This window comes from Eutrigla gurnardus (genome assembly GCF_963514095.1).
Source record: "Eutrigla gurnardus genome assembly, chromosome: 5".
In the NCBI taxonomy this organism is placed as follows: domain Eukaryota; kingdom Metazoa; phylum Chordata; class Actinopteri; order Perciformes; family Triglidae; genus Eutrigla; species Eutrigla gurnardus.
This window is the reverse complement of record NC_139919.1, coordinates 24,613,656-24,634,079: the sequence shown is the minus strand read 5'-3', so window position 1 is coordinate 24,634,079 and position 20,424 is coordinate 24,613,656.

Sequence of the window (20,424 nt, the reverse complement as noted above, 5' to 3'; positions counted from 1 at the left end):
AAACACACGAGTGCCCATTTCGTAAGACAAGGGTTTCAAAGGGAGAACAACCTTTAAACTTGGCATTAAAGGAGCTGTGTGAGACCTTCTTACAGGACGGTCGTCAGAGAGCTTCAGAGGTTTCAGTCTGCACTCACACACACTGGATCATCAGCAGTCAGTGTGTCACATCTGAAAGATTCAAAACCACACACTGATCACAGATACAGACACGTTGATGAAACCGCTCAGGATCACAGAGGGGATCTTGAGGGTCTAGAGATTCAATAGAAAGAGAGATAAAGTCTATGTTTTAATAAACTCGGGGTCTGGCAGTTTGATTTCAGAGCGCTGTATACATTTGGTACATGAAGTGGGGCTTCTTACAAAAAAGTCTATGTTCAACAGTGTCTTTCTGCTGGTGTGACATCACCTGTGATGGAAAACATTCTGTCCTTCGTCTACTCCGTGTCTGCCGTCGATTTGGCCATCACCCAGTTTAGTCATGGACCACTGTGCTTCAGCGAGACATTTTTTTGGTTGCTTCCTGTCAAACCTACCCTTTATATCCGTCACAGTCGAGCTCTGTGGTGACACGGCGTTGGCAGCTTTAGTAATATTCTGAGGCCCACTGACTACTGATTAGCAGGACAAGGTTCCCACTGTGAAGTTGTTCTTTTTACTCTTGATTTTTCTCAATTTTTGTAACTAAAACTTGCTCACGATTGCAGAACAACAGGCGGCCTTATATTTTATTTTTGAGGATGTGGATTTGATGGACTGCACAGGTGGTATCAAACAAGTTGAAATAAGTTTGTGCTGTTGAACAGTTATATACCCGAAGAAGAAGAAAAAGGATAGAGCAAAAGAGACTGATAGTAAAATGATTTGTGTAATGATTTTGTGCAAATGACTGAACCATTTTTAATCTATATGTGACATATAACGTATGGAACAATTATGCAGGTACGAAGAATGCCGATGGAGGAAGAGAGATAACAACTTAGTGCCAGACGCACATTAGAATAAATTACACCATAGGCTTTTTAACAATCACAGGGTACTGTAATGTTTTACTAGGTCATATAATATAACAATGCAACAGTATTGATTTTGTAAAATTACAGTGTAAAATATCCTTAAACACCCCCTGTCTCGTTATTAGATGAGGACTAATTAAAGAGTGGGATACACACTTTCACTCACAGCCCCTATGGAGGTTTATTTATTGGACAATATAACGTATAAAGAAAACTGTGGAGAGCTTTTCATCACTAACGCATGGCATGTTAATAACCAGCCGCGGCTGTGACACTGGTATTGTTTTCAACTTGTGTGTGTGTGTGTGTGTGTGTGTTTGTGTGTGTGTGTGTGTGTGTGTCATCATGGCATAATGTGACCCTGGAGACACCCACTCAGAAGTAGAGGCGGTTTTGAGAACTTTGCCTGTGTAGGTTATTTTTAAACATATTTTACAGTGTAAACAGTATGTCTGGTGCCCTGTGTGTGCTTGATTATTTAATATCCACCCTTCATTCAAAGAGAACTTACAGTGTGATTTATTCCGAGTTCCTTCATAAACGCATAAACCAGCTTATTTATTGCATTTCTAACAGGTTCCCCAATAGGAATACTTTTCCATTCAAACTCCATATGTACAAACTGTTTACAGTGTAATCTGTGGGCTGTATATTTACAGAATTACCGTGCACTATTACAGAACAGCAGCAAGCATGCAACATTTTGTCAATAAATCAAATTAAAATGTACACAAGGCTTTGCCATGACAACCAGGGATCCATTGCATGTTCACTCTGATCTCCGACACACAGGTCCACACAGACACACACAAGAGATCCTAACAAATCCAAAGTTCTATCCGCGGCGACCTTGCCAGAGAGGATCTAGCAGCGGCTGGCATGTAGAAGGTGCTGATTGTGATCGTAACACTTCCGAACGTTTGATCTCTATAGCATGGAGGCTTAACAGTCAATTGACCCTTTGATCTGTCCTGATCCCCGCGGTTCCCTGCGCTGTATATCCCCATACATACAGAACATAGCACACACTCAGGCTGAGGGATAATGGCTCCATCATCTCCTTCATTGGTCAAATTTTGCGCTCTGAGGATTTATGTACACTCATGTCGATCTTCCTCATCCTCCTGATCATTTTCATGGGTTGGGTGTTGTAACACACCCTGGCTCCGGCAGTTCAGTTCCCATATTGGATTTCATGGGCAGCTGAGCAATGAAAATATTATTGAGAAATAAGACAGTTAATATCCACATTGACCCTTGGCTGAACTGACATGACACCCAGCTGCACTGCCTAATGACATATTGACTGACTGTTATGTTTATGGGAAGACAAATGAAAGGATGATAAAGTAAAAAAAAAACACACACACATTTTCCACTCTGCATATAAAGGAGGGAATCTGCGAAAGAAATATTAACCATGAAAGGCTTGTTGATTTTCAGCTCTTTTCATATAATGTCATTCTGTGCTTCAAAAAGCCCATTTATTTCCCTCTCATTTCTGAAAGGACATTTTTGCACTTACATTATCCAAAGTGGAGCTCTCGTACTCCAGGTCTTTTATTTTTGCTAAATGTGTGATGGCCACTACCCTCAATTGCTAGTACCTGTAAAAACCTGCCCATTTCATTATTATTATTATTTTTGATGTTGGCATTGTCCCTGCAAAATGTCCAATTTATTGAAGTGGCATGTACAATTTGATTTTGATTGATTGATCAAATTATTTCTGCATGGATCGAATGTGTATAGAAATGTGGTTCATGTCCTTAATGTGAGAAAAAGACACCAACTTAAGAACCAGGTGGTCATGATGACTAGATAGCCACCATATCCAGGCGCGTATGAGTGTTAAATATGGATGTCTGACATGAATCCGCATTATTCGTTCTATTTCATTTTCTTATTATAGTGCAGCTGTGTCCAAATCAGTTCAGAATTTAATTACATCAATTAAATGATTTTCAATTGAGTTAGGTTCAAATCACGTTTGTTCAGTCCCATTCAAATTAGCGTGTGAAAAATTGGTTAGCAGACCGAATTCACAACATGTAACACTTGACCGCAACATACAGGCTGCCAACTGCACAGATGTTATCGGGCCGTTTGATTCAGCAACCAGAGGGGACGAGCTGGAAGGCTGCAAAATGTCATTAGCTTTGTCGCCACACATGCATCTGTGAGATTTCAACTGTGCCACACCTGTCATGGGTATTCCTTCCAAGCTCCTCAGGCAGCTTTGGTTGCTTGTGTTCAGGGTACAAAAGGAGCCTACAAAGAAAAAAAATAATAATGTGTGTTGTGCACAAGCATGGTCTTTCCTGCTGGGGATTTCTCTGCACCTTCTCTGTTCTTCACCAAGTCAGAGAGAAGAATCCTGCAGTGCATGTCCCTCCGTGTGTGTGTTTAGGGTTAAATCAATTGTTCAGCACTAAATAGCTTCTTTGAAAAAAAAAAAGGTTAAATCCATGCTGGCCACATTAACAGACAAAAGAAGCGTTCTCTTCCCATAAGCCTTTGCCCAAACATATCAAGGACTTGGCTATGATTATCAAGGGGATGGGTCTAAAAATAGCCTTTGGGACTCCAAAGAGAGAGCAGCACATTAGAGGGACTGACACAAAGCAGGCATGTTAGTACAGAACCCTGGCATCCTGTGTCCACGATCAATATTATGTTCTGTTTGTACCTACACAAAACAATCTTGCACCCTCTCCCCTCTGTGAGAACAACAGGGGGGTAGTTATTACTGATTCTGCACACTGTAGCCTGTCAAATGCTGGCTAAACGTCCTATGAGAATGACTTTTGTAGGTGTATTTTAGAAGTCGGAAATATAAGCAGAGGCCTGAGTAAGTGTGGGCCCTGAACTGATTGCTGATGATGTGTAATACCCTCTTATATGTTTTTGATATTTCCTACACTTTTCCTTGAGCCCAATGGTTGCTTTGGTTGCTTATGTTTTTTGTATTTTTAAATCTACTATGTATTTTCATGAAAATGTAAAAAATAAATCTGAAATGTTCTCAATATAGGAATGTTATTATGAGGAGATAATAAATTGGTTTTCCCCAACAGCCGTAGGTCATTTAATACAATGACAGAGTACATTTTTTTGTACTAGAAATTAGAGATGTTCCGATACCATTTCCCCCTCCCGATACTGATTCCGATACTCGTGCTGTGGGTATTGGCCGATACCGAGTACCGATACCAGTGTGTTTAAAAATGTTTGATTAAGCTGCTGGTGTTGAAATTTGCAACCCCTCAATTCGTGCCACCCCTCGAAAATGAGTCTTTGCAGATGTTGCATGTCGCCGTCTTACTGTTGGGAACATCCACTGTGAAGTACCGCCAAACCGCCGACATGATGCGCTAACATTAGCTCCTTTTAACAGGTGTCAGGTGATCAATTCTTCTTCGCCCCTCTAAAACAGCAGCTGCCGATGGCAGCACAGCTCAACTGTTTTAAGAGCGGCGAAGAAGAACTGTGTCAAAGCTTACCGAGCTAACCAGTAAATCAACTCCTATTTCTAATAAATTACGTGGTATCGGATCGGTGCCTGGACTCCAGTACTCGCCTATATCGCTGCCAGCATTTTCACCAGTATCGGAGGCATTTCCGATACTGGTATCGGAATTGGAACGACTCTACTAGAAATGCTGTTGCCAGGTGCACGGGTAAATGTTACCCATTGGCGGTTTTAGGTATACAGCGCCCCTGGCGGTTCTAGTGTTAACATACAGTCGGCTGACCGTTGAGTCACGTCTCGGCCAAATATCTGTGACCTCAGCAGTCCCCTCTGCAGCCCTTGTTCCACATGCTTTTATAACTCCTTTAATCTCGAGATCCTGGCTTAATTATCTTGTTATCTCAAGATAGAAAATTAATGGTTTTTCAAGGTCACAACTTCTTATTGCTGTTACCTTCATGAAAGGAAATTGCAGTCGACCTGATAGTGGAGTCTCAATGTAGACAGAGTCAAATGGAAGAGTCAGACAGAGAGATCTCTGTCGCCATATTAGATTTTACATTAATCAGTCATGATCTCAAGAAGACTACATTAAGATGGCAAAATTATTAAACTTCACTATGATAATGTGCCATTAAAAGAGGAAAAAGAGAACGTAACAAGCTGAGCAAAACAAAGCCCGTTTCCAAACACTATGAAGACTTTGCAGCGGAGTTGGAGAGAAATCGATTCAGCACTTTTGTTTGGTCTCAAGGATACATGCAAAGTAGTTTGCAATTATTAGAGAAAAACATGGAAACTCCACAGGGTACCTTAAGTTGTGATGTCAGGAAAACAGCAGCAAAATAGACAATGACAGCATTTTGGTGTCCTTAGTTCCTACCTTGCTGTCTAACAGAATGTTATAAGAGGTGAACAGGAGACTCTAGAGCCAGGTTCAGGGTTTTATGGGTTTATTAAATATGTTTTTTTCTTGTTTGTGAGTAATACTTTCGTGGTGCACGGCCTGCTACGTTTCAGGAGGTGTATTTTTTTAATTTTTTTAATGAAAAATCTGACCAGCGTTTACCTCGAGAAATAATTTGTAGGGAAGAATCCACCTGATTGTGTCTATTTATTGCTTCACGAAGATCTCTGTTAGATTGAAGCGTTGCACAAATAAACTGTTGGCTTTTAATACAGTTATCGGAGATTTTGTTTGATTCTTACCTTAATTAGATCTTTTGATCCAGCACCTGTTGAGGCTTTTTGTATGTAATTAATAATAATAAATAATAAATCAGCAGATAATCAGCACACAGAGCAAAGTGTGAGAGACGATGGTTTATCAGTCGACCAAGGAATTTAAGTTAGATTAACTGTCTCAGTGCGCTTGTTGCCGCCGTCTGTCAGCCACCAATAACCTCAGTCAGTCTAAAACCCTCCTGACTCGGGCCGTCTGTCTGGACCAGCTACCGGGACCATCGCCGTTTACCTCAGGGCCCTGCTCTTTGTTCCTCTCGCATCAAAAGATTGATGTCAAACGTCCTTTATTACTGTGTTGCAATCCTTCAATTAGTTAGTACTCCTGTGGAATTTCCCCTCAGGCACTGGTTGCACATCTATGACAACATAAATCCGAGGTCATTGAACTGTCCCAGCGGTACAGACCTCGTTATCTATGAATAGAGCGTTGTGACAAGACAGGGAGCAGCCTGTCACAACAGTGGTTGGAAATTAGTGCATGTGCAAGTAGCGTAGAAGTGCTGTGAGTTGACTAAGTGTGGGGTTTCGCTATCACCGAGACTTAATGGTCCTTAATGTAAAGCACTTAAAATCGACTTTTTTTTTCTAGATATAGATGTTGTTTTGTGAGAATGGTGTTTTGGAGTCTAGGCTTTACTTCCTATCATAAAAAAACAAAACGTGAAAAACCATAGGAGACAAATTAATTCACCCAATGAGCAGCACCATCATCCACTAGCTGCAACAGAATCTGGAAATCTAAGTGGCTCTCAGTAGAGGATGAATGTGAAGATGCTGAAGTTTTTCATACAGAAAGGACTTTCCTAGCATCACTATCAATTCAGGTAGGCAGGTGTAGAGATAGTCCATAAATAGCAGTGCTTAAGTGTTGTTTGTGAACTTTTCATTGCCCACGTCTGTGGCTGAGTTCAACCACCTATAGACTCATCTTTAAAGGCTCCCAAATTTGATGATCCCCTGCAGCTGATCTCATTCTACTGATTGTATCCTGGAGGGAAATTGCAGGTGCTTTGGAGCTTTGCAATTAATGAAACCTTAATGTGACCACATTGCTTTGTTAGCAGCTAATAAAAAGATCTCAACCTCACAGTGTGGTAGGAATATAATCCCATGATGTATGTATTTTTACGTCATGAATATTTAATTCATATACTCTACATAGCCATACAATAAATATACTTCAAAAATAAATGTTTAGATTCTAAGAAATCTTATTTATTATACCAGTTTTTGGTAAATCAGTTAATCAAACACCTGATAGTACACTATCTCATTAATGCAGAAATCATATAATAGTCTATTGACATAAAAAAAAAGCTCCTGTAGCAGTGCCACTGACATACACAGTAAAACTAAAGTAATAGCTGTCATGGTTTAAACAATATGAGAAGATCTTTGACTGTGGACATACTTATAATGTCATGTTAAAACAATTTAAATGAAATACTCCTAACATTCTACATGCTCTAAAGTTTAGACTTTCATTTGTACTCCAAAAAATGATGATGCCAGAAAATTTGTAAAATATCACCACTGATGCACTAACAATTCCGGCTGCTCTCACTCAGCGAAGTACAGCACGATAATTTTGTATGATTTCCTACGTATTACACAGAGCCGTAGTCACGTAAATGAAGCGCTTTATGCTGGTAGTTAGAGACCATCAGACCTAAACCTGACCATAACCTTCGGGGGATTTAGCTCAGGAGGTAGAGGGGCTTAGCCGGCGACCGCAAGATTGCTGGTTCGATACCAGGCTCCTCCAATTCTAACCCTAACCTTAGCTTTTACCCTAACCAACAAACGAAAGATCATATACATTCACTGAAGGATTAATATGAGAACAAAATGCATATTTTTTGCTAGGAATGTCATCAAAACATACTTTAATGCCGAAACATGCTGCATTATGCTGCATTTTCCATTATGAATGAAAGGAATGGAAGCCATTTTTCACTGCAGGGAATCGCGCATGCGCACTGGTGTCATTTCAAAATTCGTAGGATAATACACGAAAACATTTCGTACGTTTTCATACGAAAATTCATGAGAATACGTTGAACAATTTAGCCTAAAATGTAGTTTTCAAGCATTACAGAAAAGTTTGTCGGAGAGGAGGACAAATGTTGAATGACCCCTGCTGTAAAACTGAAGAAAATTAGGGTTGTCCGCCGAGAGAGCAGCTTAAAGGGATTGTTGAGGCCACGGAGGTCTTGGCTTATAAAGCAATGTCGTCTGCAATGAACCACGTTCCCATTGAGTGTGTGTGTTTGTGTGCGTACGATAATGCATGTTTGAGGGGCGTGTTTGTTTGTGTGTGAGTGTCCTTGATATTTGAACAGTCTCATTCTCTCATCATCATCAGCAGCTGCTCTCAGCAGAATAATGTAAGTCATTCCCAGGGGAGGGTGAGACAAATGGCCATGTAGTCTGCTGGGCCATTACGTTGTGATATTTTTTCGGTGGTGGGGGGGGGGGATTGTCATCTGTTGCAATCCAGCAGCCATTACCCTCCTTCTACTTTCCCTGCCTTTTGCTTCTCAAAGTGTTTTCACTCCCCTCACACAGTTACCCTCCTGTCTCCACTTCTCCTCTCATTAGCTGAGGAGACAGCCTTAGTTTAGGATAACAAGGTAACTGTTTGTGTGTGTGTGTGTGTGTGTGTGTGTGTGTGTGTGTGTGTGTGTGTGTGTGTGTGTCCGGGCCTGTTTACGCGTGTGAGACTGTTGACCAGTTGCAGGGCTGTGTCTTTAAAAGCAGCTCATTAGCGTTTCCACTTGGACTCCAGACAGCTCTTTCTTCTTCTACAGCCGGTTCTGGGCACATTAGGCCAATGATGCTCCCTCACTCTAACACTCTAATGGAGCAGAACGAGCAGGGTGAGCGCTGAGCTGCTATACTGTTTGCTCTACTATTAATTATCTTTCCCCAACCAAACTTAAATTCCTGCAGTTCCGCTTGCATGATTTGTAAGGCTTTCTTTAACATTCACATTAGTGGCAACGCACTCCTCTGATCAAAAGAATATGCTGACCGCCAGACCTTTTTTTTATTTTTTATGATTGGATGTTTTTAACTAGCGCTCCGTGTTGGCAAAATGCGGTTCTTTCTTCCTCAGTGCGCCTTGTGAGGGCCTCCGAGGTGTACAAAACGGCTGACTGTTGAATGTGGTGGGGACCCTTGGGACTCATGCTGTAGTTGGAATATTGTTGAGGGTTGCTTTAGAGAGCTGCTGCATGGGAAACACTGCTGTTTACTGTCTCCAGAAGGGTCTGGGTCTTCCACAAGCACTCTAAAGGGAGGTGCCCAGCTCAGTCGGTCCGGTACAACGCCGGTATCACCCCTTACACCGCACCAAAGTGCTTGTCCATCTCCTGCTCCATTTTACCCTCACTTTACCCCAAGATACTTCAAGATACTCAACTCGACTGCGACAGAGAGTCACTCCCAACCAGGAGGGTACAATCCAGCATAGAACCATGGCCTCAGACTTGGAGGTACTCATCCATGGAAACCGCCCCAGTGCTGAAGGTCACAGTCTGATGGAGTCAAGTCAGTACCACTCTCTGAATTCCCCAAACCAGAAACTCTCCTCCGATTGAGATCTTGTCCGTGAAACAGACAACCCTGCATGTGTTTGACTTTGTGCTGGGAATACGGACACAGCTCTCAATCTGGTTATACAAGGATCAGATGGCTCCTAGCAACGGCCCTGGTACCCCACATTCCTGCAGTACCCCCCCACAGGACTCCCACGGGGACACAGCCCTAATCCTTTAGAACTATAAAAAGCATTTGTTAAGCTCTCATATTAGTTGTTTTTATGTCATTTCAGCCTGATTTGTAATTAACCTTACTGTTCTCTCAAGTTCTTATCTATACACATTTTGTTTTGATTTGATATATTCTTGGCGTTATTAGTGATATGTTTACGTGTCCTGGTCCTGGTTCAGTTGATAAATCGTAGCGCACCAAGGATCGTCTCCTATCTGAGTCTTAAAGCGATGTCAGGTGAGAATTGAAAAAAAAGAAAGAAAGAGAGAAGATGAAGAGACTAATGCACACCAAATTAATTTAAGAAAATACCAAAAATAAAAGACAACACTGAATAAATTGATCATGGCCAAACAGTAACATGTTAATGAAGTTACATTCGAGGGAATTAAAATAAGAAATAAAAAAATGTACAAATACTAAAATCATAGGATTAAAAAATGCAAGACACTGTATACAAAGGCTAAATAATCAGCATAATAATACATTATGAAACACTACATGGAATCTAGACTGAGATTAAAAATATCAATATTGCCAGCTTTTCTCAGATCCTCTGGTAGTCTGTTCCAACTGCTTGGAGCAGAATAGCTAAAAGCAGCATCAATTATTGTGTTCTTTTCTTCCCGTTCTGCTTCATAAAATAGCTGAAATAGAAGAAACGGAGATAAACAAAGACCTAAAAGCATTTGTGATTTGTCTGGTGCAAGGCCTTTCAAACGATTAAAACACAAATCAATACAAAAACTAACAGGTAACCAGTGTAAAGATTTTAAAATAGGCGAAATATGTGCTATCCTTTAGGTCTTAGTTAACAGACATTTTGAATTAATTGTACAATAGCATTTATAGATTTACTATGCTGAACTACCTTTACTTTTTAAATCAAATTTACAATTCCCCTGATTTTGTGACAATTATTTAGAGTTAGATTTTAAACAAACATGATTGTAATGCTCACTGTTTTACCGAATGCAGTAATAACATTGTGCTGCAGATAAAATCTCCTACTGACCTTCCAGCTCCTGCCAGATGGGACCTGAAGGTGCTCCACCCCAATGTCACATTACATCCTATTCATCACTTCCTTCTGATTGCAGGAGTATTTAATGTAACTATTTATATAACATTTACGTGACCCAGCAATTAAAAATAAACCGCTGGAAGCAGAAGTTTTTCATACACCAGTTATTTCCTTTGGTGCGTACTCCCCGTTGTGATTAGAGAGAGGGATTAGAGTTTTTTGGCTTTTCTAGAAGGGAATGTTTGTGTTGATTTTTTTTTCATAATTCTGCATGAACGATTGCTTCTCCAACTTCTTTATATTTCATGGCATCGTCATCCTCCGCGGCTCTCACTCTTCCTCCTTTCTTGCCTCTGGTGACATAGCAGCTGTTCATGGTGTTCTATGTTGCTCCTGTGATGCTCTTGATGATGAAAATTACAGTGGCTGTGAGGCTTCTTTCTGTGTATTCTGTGTGTAATATTTTGCTTACCCTCATTTTGAATTTCATGACTGAGCTTGGTTTAGCAGAAAGCAGGTTACTTTGCAACAAGGAACAGTTTCTCCAACTTCATCAGTAGTTAGATTGAAAGAATATACAATATGCAACCATTACTGAGCCAATACTTGTCTTTTATTCCCCAACAATATTTTCAGGGGAACTTCCCAATACTTCATTCATGTATCTTAGTACGTAACTGTGATTAAACCCTGAGAAACATTAACCTTTACTCCAGGCTAACTATAATCTGCCTTTATTTCAAGAAGTGTAATACACAAAACTATAAACATTGCTGGGTAGCAGAATCACAAGGAAAAAGGAAGACATTGTAAGACTGGACTTTCAATTAATTTCCTCGTTAGAATACATAATTATTGTTTTAATGACATACATTTGAGATTGGCTGCAAAAGTAGCTTAATGACCTGCTCTCACTTTGAAGTTAAAATGAAAGAAGACAGTGGAAGGTTGGATGTAATGTGTATGTTGTGTTTTTGAGCCAGGTGTTATTCTTAGAGAGGGTGAAAAAGACAGGGATTCATTTTTCATGGCATTTTTTATTTTTTTATTTGCACATTTGGCTTTCAAGGATTCTCAGTGGCATGTGAAAACCCAGAGTATGTTTCAGAGACTGAAAGCTCAGCATGAATAAGTCAAAAGTGTCAAAGTGTTGTATTTATTCATTTATGAATCTCTCATCGCTGATGCTCCTCGGCATCCCTCGGTGGCTGCAACAAATGCTTTTGTCTTGAGTGCATGCAAGTGAGAAAGCATGCATTGTTCAATACACTGAATTCATGATTTTTTTTTTTTTTTTTCTGCTTCCATATTACATAACCTTTTCTTAATTTGTCTGTTTCCAAGCAAGTATCTAAGCAGGACTACATTTGCTGTAAAAGATCCACAGTTTCATAGAATGACTCACTGCTTTAAACCAATGTGCTTCAAACAATCCAAACAGGGGCCTCATTGTGCCGGATAACACACAGTTGGTTGACTATGTTTTTTTGGCCAGTGTTTCACTCCTAAATATTTCACTAGCTGCTGTTAATCCAATTTTTTTACTGTTGGAGTGATTCATGTTCTCACTGCCGCCCCGAGCACTTTGGCTCCCAGGAAGTAAAATAAATGCTTATTATAGGATATATCCGGGGTCTTGAACAGTTTTGAACAGTGGATAAATGGTATGAGATTATTCCGTGCACATGTGGCGGCAATATACTTTAGATTGCAAAGTCAGCACTGTTGCAAAGCAATATCCTTTACTCAGACGAGGAATTATAATCCAGCAAATACCTGTACTCATCCTTGGCAGCCTGCAGGAGTGCCAGTCGACAGCTAATTTACGTGGACGGATCAGAGAAAAAACAAACATGACAGTTAAGTCAGTGAAATCTGTGAAAATAGTCATCTGCCTCTTCTTGTTTAAATGGCTTCTGTCACGTTAGAGAAACATTTTCTGGCTGCCGAGACACATTTTTATGCCAACAACACAATTTAGAGTTTGTCTCTTTTTGAAGGTATAATAAGTAGTCACGTTGTCAGCTTGCTTTTGGTAAACATTTTAAAATTCTCCGTTACTCACCGGCTCAGCAAGAGAGTCAAAGAGAGAGAAACTGAGCAGTGGTGGTCGAGGGAGCTAGAGAGTGAACGAAGAGAGAGGGACTGCCGTTGGTTAGAAGAAAGCCACGAATGAGATGAATAAAATGTTATTGTTTTGCGGTGGTTACGTCCTGAAGCACAAATAAACACACCCACACCTCCTCACAACCCAGCGGGGAAGGTGCCCGAATTTGAATAACTGCACCCCTAAGGGGCACCTGATCCTGCTGCGCTCTGTCTGCTCTCCCTGTGCCTGTCTGTGTCTCGGCTCGGTCACAGTACGGTAGAGCAACACACAGCACTGACGAGGGAAACCGGAGCACTGAAAAACAACTTCAATACAACGATCCATTCCCCACCGCTGTGCATCACGGTAAAGATATACCTTCAATCTGGTGTGAAGAAATCGCTGCGTTGTAACTGGGAATAAAAAGGGGCTGCACACCCTGCTTATAATATGCAGTTGCTGCATATTTAATATGGTTATTGCATTAAATATCGTCATGTTGCGTTTAAGGATTGCTTGTGTCTTTGATCCGAGTGAAATTTGCCAGCTCATTGTGTTGATTCAGCAGTTCCTATGTCACTCCTGCTCCCATAGATCAGGACCTCTGGCACGCTTGCAACCTATTATGAAGGAAATGGTCGGTTTGCTGTGGGCGCTCATCGGAGTGCATCTTCTGCTTCTGCAAAATGAACGCTGTGTAATCAACGCAAAAGAAAATGAGGGAGACTCAAAGCCTGGTGCCTCCGTGATTCATTTAGTTTGTTTTGTTTGCCGCAGAGCCATCCCCTTGTTTTTTTCCCCACATAATTACCTTTATTGCAATAGAAACATCATACACTCCTGCAAATTCTGACAACGGAGAATTTAATTGCACGCGGCCAATTTGTACAAAATGCATTTTTGCTTTTGATATGCAGCAGTATGTGCAGACAGTGGACCGAGGGCCAGGTTGTAGCCGTACAGTATTACCTGCTCACTTGGAGCAAAGCAAACAAACATCTGGTGTCAAAACTTACTATTCAATACAAGAGTTAATAAGAGGTTCTTGTAGCGTTTGCCTGTGTGTGTGTGTTGAGCGTGAGCCTGCCTCAGTGTGCGTGCGTGTGTTATTGTGTTAGTGTTGACAGAGGGAGGCTTTGTGAGTGCTGTTCTTCCTGCCAACATAGCTGTTTACATTGCCGCTCTGATAATTGGATCACACTTTGCTCATTAGCAGTGTATTGCAAATACATGACATATATCCAACAACATTCTACAAAAACAACATACAGGAGGCTTCCCTGTATGTTGATTTTCTATCCCAAGCAGCAGTGCGGATCCGACATAGACTTGGGTATTAAAAAAAAACAACAAAATTGCGGAGCCTTAACACTTCAGAGACTAAGACCTATCATTGTATCTCTGTTGTGTTTTCCCTGCAGGCGGTACCCAATAGCTTTGCTTTCAGCGTCTTGGCAGCTTAATCAAAGGCAGAAAGTCCACAGTGGGTTTAGAAATGTGCAGGCGTGAACAGACAGCGCAGACTTCACCTAACGTGTTGTCTCCGACTTCAAGAATCAAAAAATAACACGGAACTTTGTGACTCACATGAAAAACGCACAGCTCGTTTTTTATAACGCATAAATCCACCCGTCTTTATTCGACAACTTATGTGGATCTAGTGTGCATTTTACAGGGTGGGTGAGCATTTTGTTGGACCAACAAAGACAGGTTGTGCTGCTCGTCCAGATGGTCAATATGAACTTTTAATTAACAGTGAATTAACTTTAACTCTCGTTAACTGGTCTACTGGTTTAGGTGTTGATTGCTGTGAAGCAAACGAACGATGTGATCTATCTCGTCATCGGTGGGTGACGGTGTAAACATTTGCCTCGCTTATTAAATATGTGAAGTAACACTGCTCATTATCTTAAGAATGTCATTAGTGCTCTTTATTCAGGGGAGGTGCCTCCTCGATAAGATGCTCAAGGAAACCCGGGCTGGGGAACAAGTCGTTTAGTTGCTTACTTCAGAGTGTTTCTTCAGAGGATTTCAATTATCCTGCTAATCTGGGCGCCGCCCCCCTAGTATAAGTGTCTACCACAAGGCTATTGTTATTTTTATCTTCTGTTCTCTTCAATTGATTAATACCTTTCTTCCGGAACACACTTTCTCTTTCTCTTTAAGGCAATGTAAAACCTATAAAACATCAGCTCTGATATTGCTTTTGTACATTTTTTCTGCAATGCCTGGACTCTAAAGCCCCAGACATTCTTTCCAATCTTGCATTCTTTCTATATCATTCCCAAAATAAACAATACAAGATACAAGAGCCCTATATTTGAGTAGAACCCAGATGCTCCATGGCAATGATTGCAGGTGTTTGTCTCAATTAAACCACAGAGCCTCTTTAGGAAACATGGGAATACTGCTCAACACCATTCAAATTAAATCTAATGCGCTGGTTAATTACAGAGTTTATTTTCCATTCCTCCACACTCACCTTCAACTTAATCACAGGTTTCTCTTTTAGTCTGCACTTGGGATTAAGAGAGTTTCTGGGAAATTCAATTATCCAACTGGAAGATACTGTTCTTTTACGACACATGGGCCTGGACCGGATTCCTTTTATTTCTCACCCTTCTGGATTTTCCACTGTTTTGACAGTAAAATCCTTCTTCTGTATACATATAATTTCCGCATTTCTAAAATTATACTTCTCATAGTGTTAGCCGTGCAAATGGGAGTTGAAAAGACGCTGTCTTTTGGGATGGAGCAGGATTCCGCGTCCGGCTGGTTGAAAGAAGCTTTTGTCCAGGCCCGTGTTGGATGAGGGAGCAAAGAAGCTCTTGAGAAAACCATTGAGACACAAACAGACAGAGATTTAAAGAGTCTTCATTGCCACGGGCCTTTTCTTCACAAAAACCATGAGGAGCAGGAAACAGCAAAGCCCCCGTGGTTCTCCACCATTCTGCTGGGATTCAAATCACAGACACATATACAAGCACAGACACGTATTGATGGCATAAAACATCGTGCACGCACACACACACACACACACACACACACACACTCAAACACATGCGTGTGCACACATACACAGTGAAACCTGAAAACCAAACATGTTTCAAAGAGAATGGCTGAGGTTTTTCTCTTTTCCATTACAGGAGCATGTTTGTCTTTCCTGGTGTAAAAACACACATGAAACCGTCTGCAGAGAAAAACCAAACAGTCCATATGATGCTTGTCAAGCCCAACAATTCTTAAATTCAAAAGTCTATATTCAGCTAGTGTATTTTTTCTGTTTATTCCACAATAAATAAAATAAATACATTATTGTATGTACATTATATTTGTACTCTATTGGGTTTTTTTTTTACAGGATGTGGGTAAGCAAGAATTATATGTAACGTCTTCAAGTAAACAAAGCTTGTTTTGTCTTATTCTATTGAGTATCATCCTAAAAGCAGCACATCTGCATCTGAATTGCTGAAATTTGTGCACGATTGGTATTTTTTCTTGAAGAATGACACTTAATGGATTGTTAAAATAGAGCTTTGTGTAAATGGACTATTCCCTGAGTTTCACACAGAAACTCTTAAGAAAGAAAGCAGTAAAGTATATTAGATCATCAGTATGGAAGACAAACTCCCAACACATCCACTGGCTGCTTTGACCTTCGATGTTTTCGACCTTCCTCGTAACTCAGAATGAGATATTGGCTGTTGATTGGCTCTGAACATGTAGGCATGTGTGTCTGTATGTGCATTGAGGGATGCCGAAAAGTAAGTTACAGAGTTTGACACCCACTCCATCAGTGCTGTGAATTGTGGCAATGCATCGATCGTGGCGACAACGTTATTGTGTCTTGCCGGGGCCCAGCTGGGGAGGAAGATAACAGTGATAACATAGCTCATTTCTCACGAGAGTATGCTTCTGTCTGTTTCCCTGCCTCTGCCCTGGGCTGTGCATCGGAACAGCTGTGTGTGTTGGTTGGATGTTTCCTAATAGACGGTGTCTCAGAGGCGAAGATGAAGATAACCCCGTTGCAACTGGTGCGTGTGTGAAAAAAAGATTTCCACCATTAAATGTTTAATTTGGGGTTTTTTTTCTCCCTGCTGATAGCAGAATGAAGCACCACAGTCTGTATGAAATGTGTGGTTATCACGCGTGTAAACATCCACGGACACACCACCTCCTATCATCTTCTATTGTGTGCGAGGAGGTAATGGTGCAATATGTTAACCGCAGATGGCTCCAAGGTTAAACGTTTGCATTCCCGTGTGCTCCGCCCCGTCACACGTCGCACTGTCGAGGCGAGGAGATTTCCAACATTATTAGCCTTTTCTTCTGTGTCGCCCTTCGGATGCTGATGAAGTAGTGCTGAACATGTGCGAGCTGCAGGGGAGTGGGAGATTAGAGAAGGTCTTATGTGAGCTAATAGACTGCAGAGTACCTGGAGGTGGAGCTTGAGCCGACAATACGCTTTGAGCACCGTGCGGCGGTGGCACAAAAGAGGCTCTATAAACCTTTGCACTTTGCTGGAGATAAATGAGAGAGTATATAATGAATGAGAAAAGACACATACTATTTTGTATCCCCCAGCGTGACAAGAAATACCTGAACCTCTCCTGCCTCTCTCCTCTTATGAATCTATTTTCTTCTAAATGAAAGCTCTCCAGTTGCTGTTATTTCCCTCACTCTACCTTTCAAAACCTTCATTTTAGTTCCATTTTTCTTCCTCCTCCCTCTTCTGCTCTGCTTCCACTCCTCTTTCTTCTTTTGTCTGATTTGTGTCTCCGTCCCTCTTGTCTCCCCGCTCCTCTTCGCCTTCGCTCTTCCATCCTCCGAGCTCAGAATGAGTCTCATTTCTGTGCCGGCTCATTGTCAAAGAAGAAAAATGGAGACATGAAACAGTGAGAGGGAACAAAGCAGGCTTCAGACAGTAATGGGATCATGAGGTGGGGGTCTGGTGGTGGTGGTGGTGGGGCTGAATATTGAAATAACGTGGAGGAGAGATGTGAAATGTCAAATGGACACCTAAACTGAAGGGAGGCAACACTTAATCAGAGGTAGAAGGTCTTGGCAGTGACTGGTGGTGGATGCACGAGAGTTGACGGGGGAAACAATAAAGACGCTCACACTCTGTTAGGTATTCCATTATGTGCCATCTTGTGCCGCCTCACTAAGGAGTGAGAGAAAAGGGGGAAGGTGGTTAGACAGAACGCCGGAGAAAGACATCAAGGCCGTGGCTCTCTCGATCATCCAAGGACAGCTGGCTAATAGAGTTGTTTACATGCAAGTAGCAACTCCCTCGCTCTTCTTCCCTTCTTTCTTTCCTCACACACACACACAGCATACCTGCATATTTGCATGCTTCACCGACTTGACTGTAATGCAAAATGTCACCAATCCCCTCCCCGCTGAAATGAATCAAAATCAAGCTTTTTTTTTTTTGCCTGGACATGTACGGCATGCTGTTGTTGTGTCAGCCGTTTGTGTTGGTGTGTTTAGTCAGCAAGACTTGATCTGGGACACGCAGGCCTGTTAGTTTAACCTTGTGCCCTGTGTGCATGCCCAGCAGATAATGGGCAATGTTGGCAGGAGCCATTTAGTATCCACTGACTCCTCATCTGCCATGTGGTCCGGCCAAGCGTGATGCCAATTTCTGAAGAGGCAGGCTTCTGTGCCTACAGACTGCTTGAAATATGTTATAGAAGAGACGTAGAAGTGTGAATTAAATCAGACATGCATGTGTTCCTCGACGTTGCCTTGATTTCGACTTTGTTTTTCACAGGTTCAGAGTAGCTGCAGGATCAGTGAGAGGCTGTTGTTTTAATCAAAGGGCCCGGGTTGTCAGGGCTTCGAGTGAGACGTTTAATCTGTAATCCCTGAGGGGAGTGTCTCTGGCTGACTTTGTGGTTTCTCTGGCTGACTGGTTTGAAAATGAGATCCCTGCTGAAGAAATCTCCATTTGAAATTGCAATGTTCTTGTTTGCTGTGTTGCTTAATGGGAAGGAACATTTGTTTGTAGGTACAGCAGAAGTTTCGGGTGCGAGGTGGGATGGGGCTGATATGGGGCGGTATAATATAATAAGGCTCACCAATAACTCCATATTAACATTGACCCACTTTCAGTGGTATTTCATTGTTATTGTAAAATTGCAAAGCAGGCGAAGCTATTTCATTGAATTTTTCCTATAGACATTGGACCATTTTCCTCTTGTTTTTATTTGTTGGTACCAATGTTTCCTTATTTTGCTTTTAAGATAAAAAATGTTACCAAGATTAAAAAAAGACATTTATTCTAAACCCTTGGTAGAACTCTGGAAAATCCAATTTTTACTTTGTTCAAGTTGATTTAACAATACTAATCACTGCTGCTGAAGTTCTTACTGCTTTTTTAGTGGCATCTCTCCAATTATCGGGCATTTGCACACAGAACAACACCTGCACTTATGCAGCGTTATGCTAACAATGAAGAATCAGCCACACTTGTCCAATCAATGATGTGGGGATCATCATTCGGCAGATTTGGATGGCTAAGAACGATTGTTGCATCTGGAGTTGACTAGAGAAATAAGACAAATTTAGGAGTTGCAGCACGGCCCAATGATTTATAGTGGGAGCTCCTTTACTTGTTGGATCAGCACTCTCCTGGTTAAATGTTTGAAGGAGATATCAACTATAATCCCACGTTGCATTTCAGCAAGAATTCCATCATTCAGTTTAAAAAAACACCACTTCAACAATCTGTTTATATATATATACACACAAGTCCATCCAAACTCGAGGTTCCCGATGGCAAAAGCTCGATCACCTTTAGTTTTGAGCTACGACTCCAAGGCTGTGAACTGGCTCATACGTGGTCAGTAGTGTGTGTTCACACCCAGACGTGCTTTGAAAGTGAACAGCAAAATAAATAAAAACAAGGAGCCAACGGTGAGAAACCAGGTCTGTTGAATTTTTTTATATACGAACATGAAGAGTCCTGCATTTTGATATGAAATAATACTTTATAATGTTCAAAGAAACACTTGAAATGGGAATAAAGAATGGGGGGGAAAAGTCAGAACCTGCCACTTTACTCTCAATTCCTGTTGTTACACATTTCAGCTGTCCACCGTTTTAAGCAGATACAATGAGCCATGCCTAAAATACAATACCTCCAACAGAAATATGAAGTAACTGCTCAACATGGCATATAGGAAATATAGTCCGACATAAAGACTGTGTGCACGTAGCTTCAGTTTCCCCAGTGAATACCCTGGACAGCTATCGAATTGTTGAGGTTAAATGTAAGCCAGGAAGCTATTAGCTTTCAGCTCCATGTTTACTGCAAAGTGTCTGGCTGAGTGGGCATGGTATGCCTGAGTGAGACAGAGCAACAAATGGAGTGAAGGCCCCGCCACACAAATGGTCCACTTAGAGAAACAAGCCCAAGTTACAGTCCACGGTAAACTTTAACCAGCGTTTACAATACAACACCGATGTCAAATCATTGGTTTATCGATCTCTCGTGCAAAACTATGTTCAGTCTGCAGCTGCACGAATAAAACTGTGCATTTACTACCACAAAGTTTTTCATATTTCACTGATGTAATTTATATTGCACCATTCACACACAAGGCAATTTAAACTACCTCACAGAGGCAGAGAAATACATTAATACATTATTAGGGCTTATGAAATGATTTTTGTATTAAGACTCATAAACATACACGTAAGAAAACACACAAACACACACTCAATTTAGTTAGCCTGTGCCGGAGGCTTTGTGGTGATAAAATAAAAAAAAGAAAAGACATTTTCAGTGATTAAT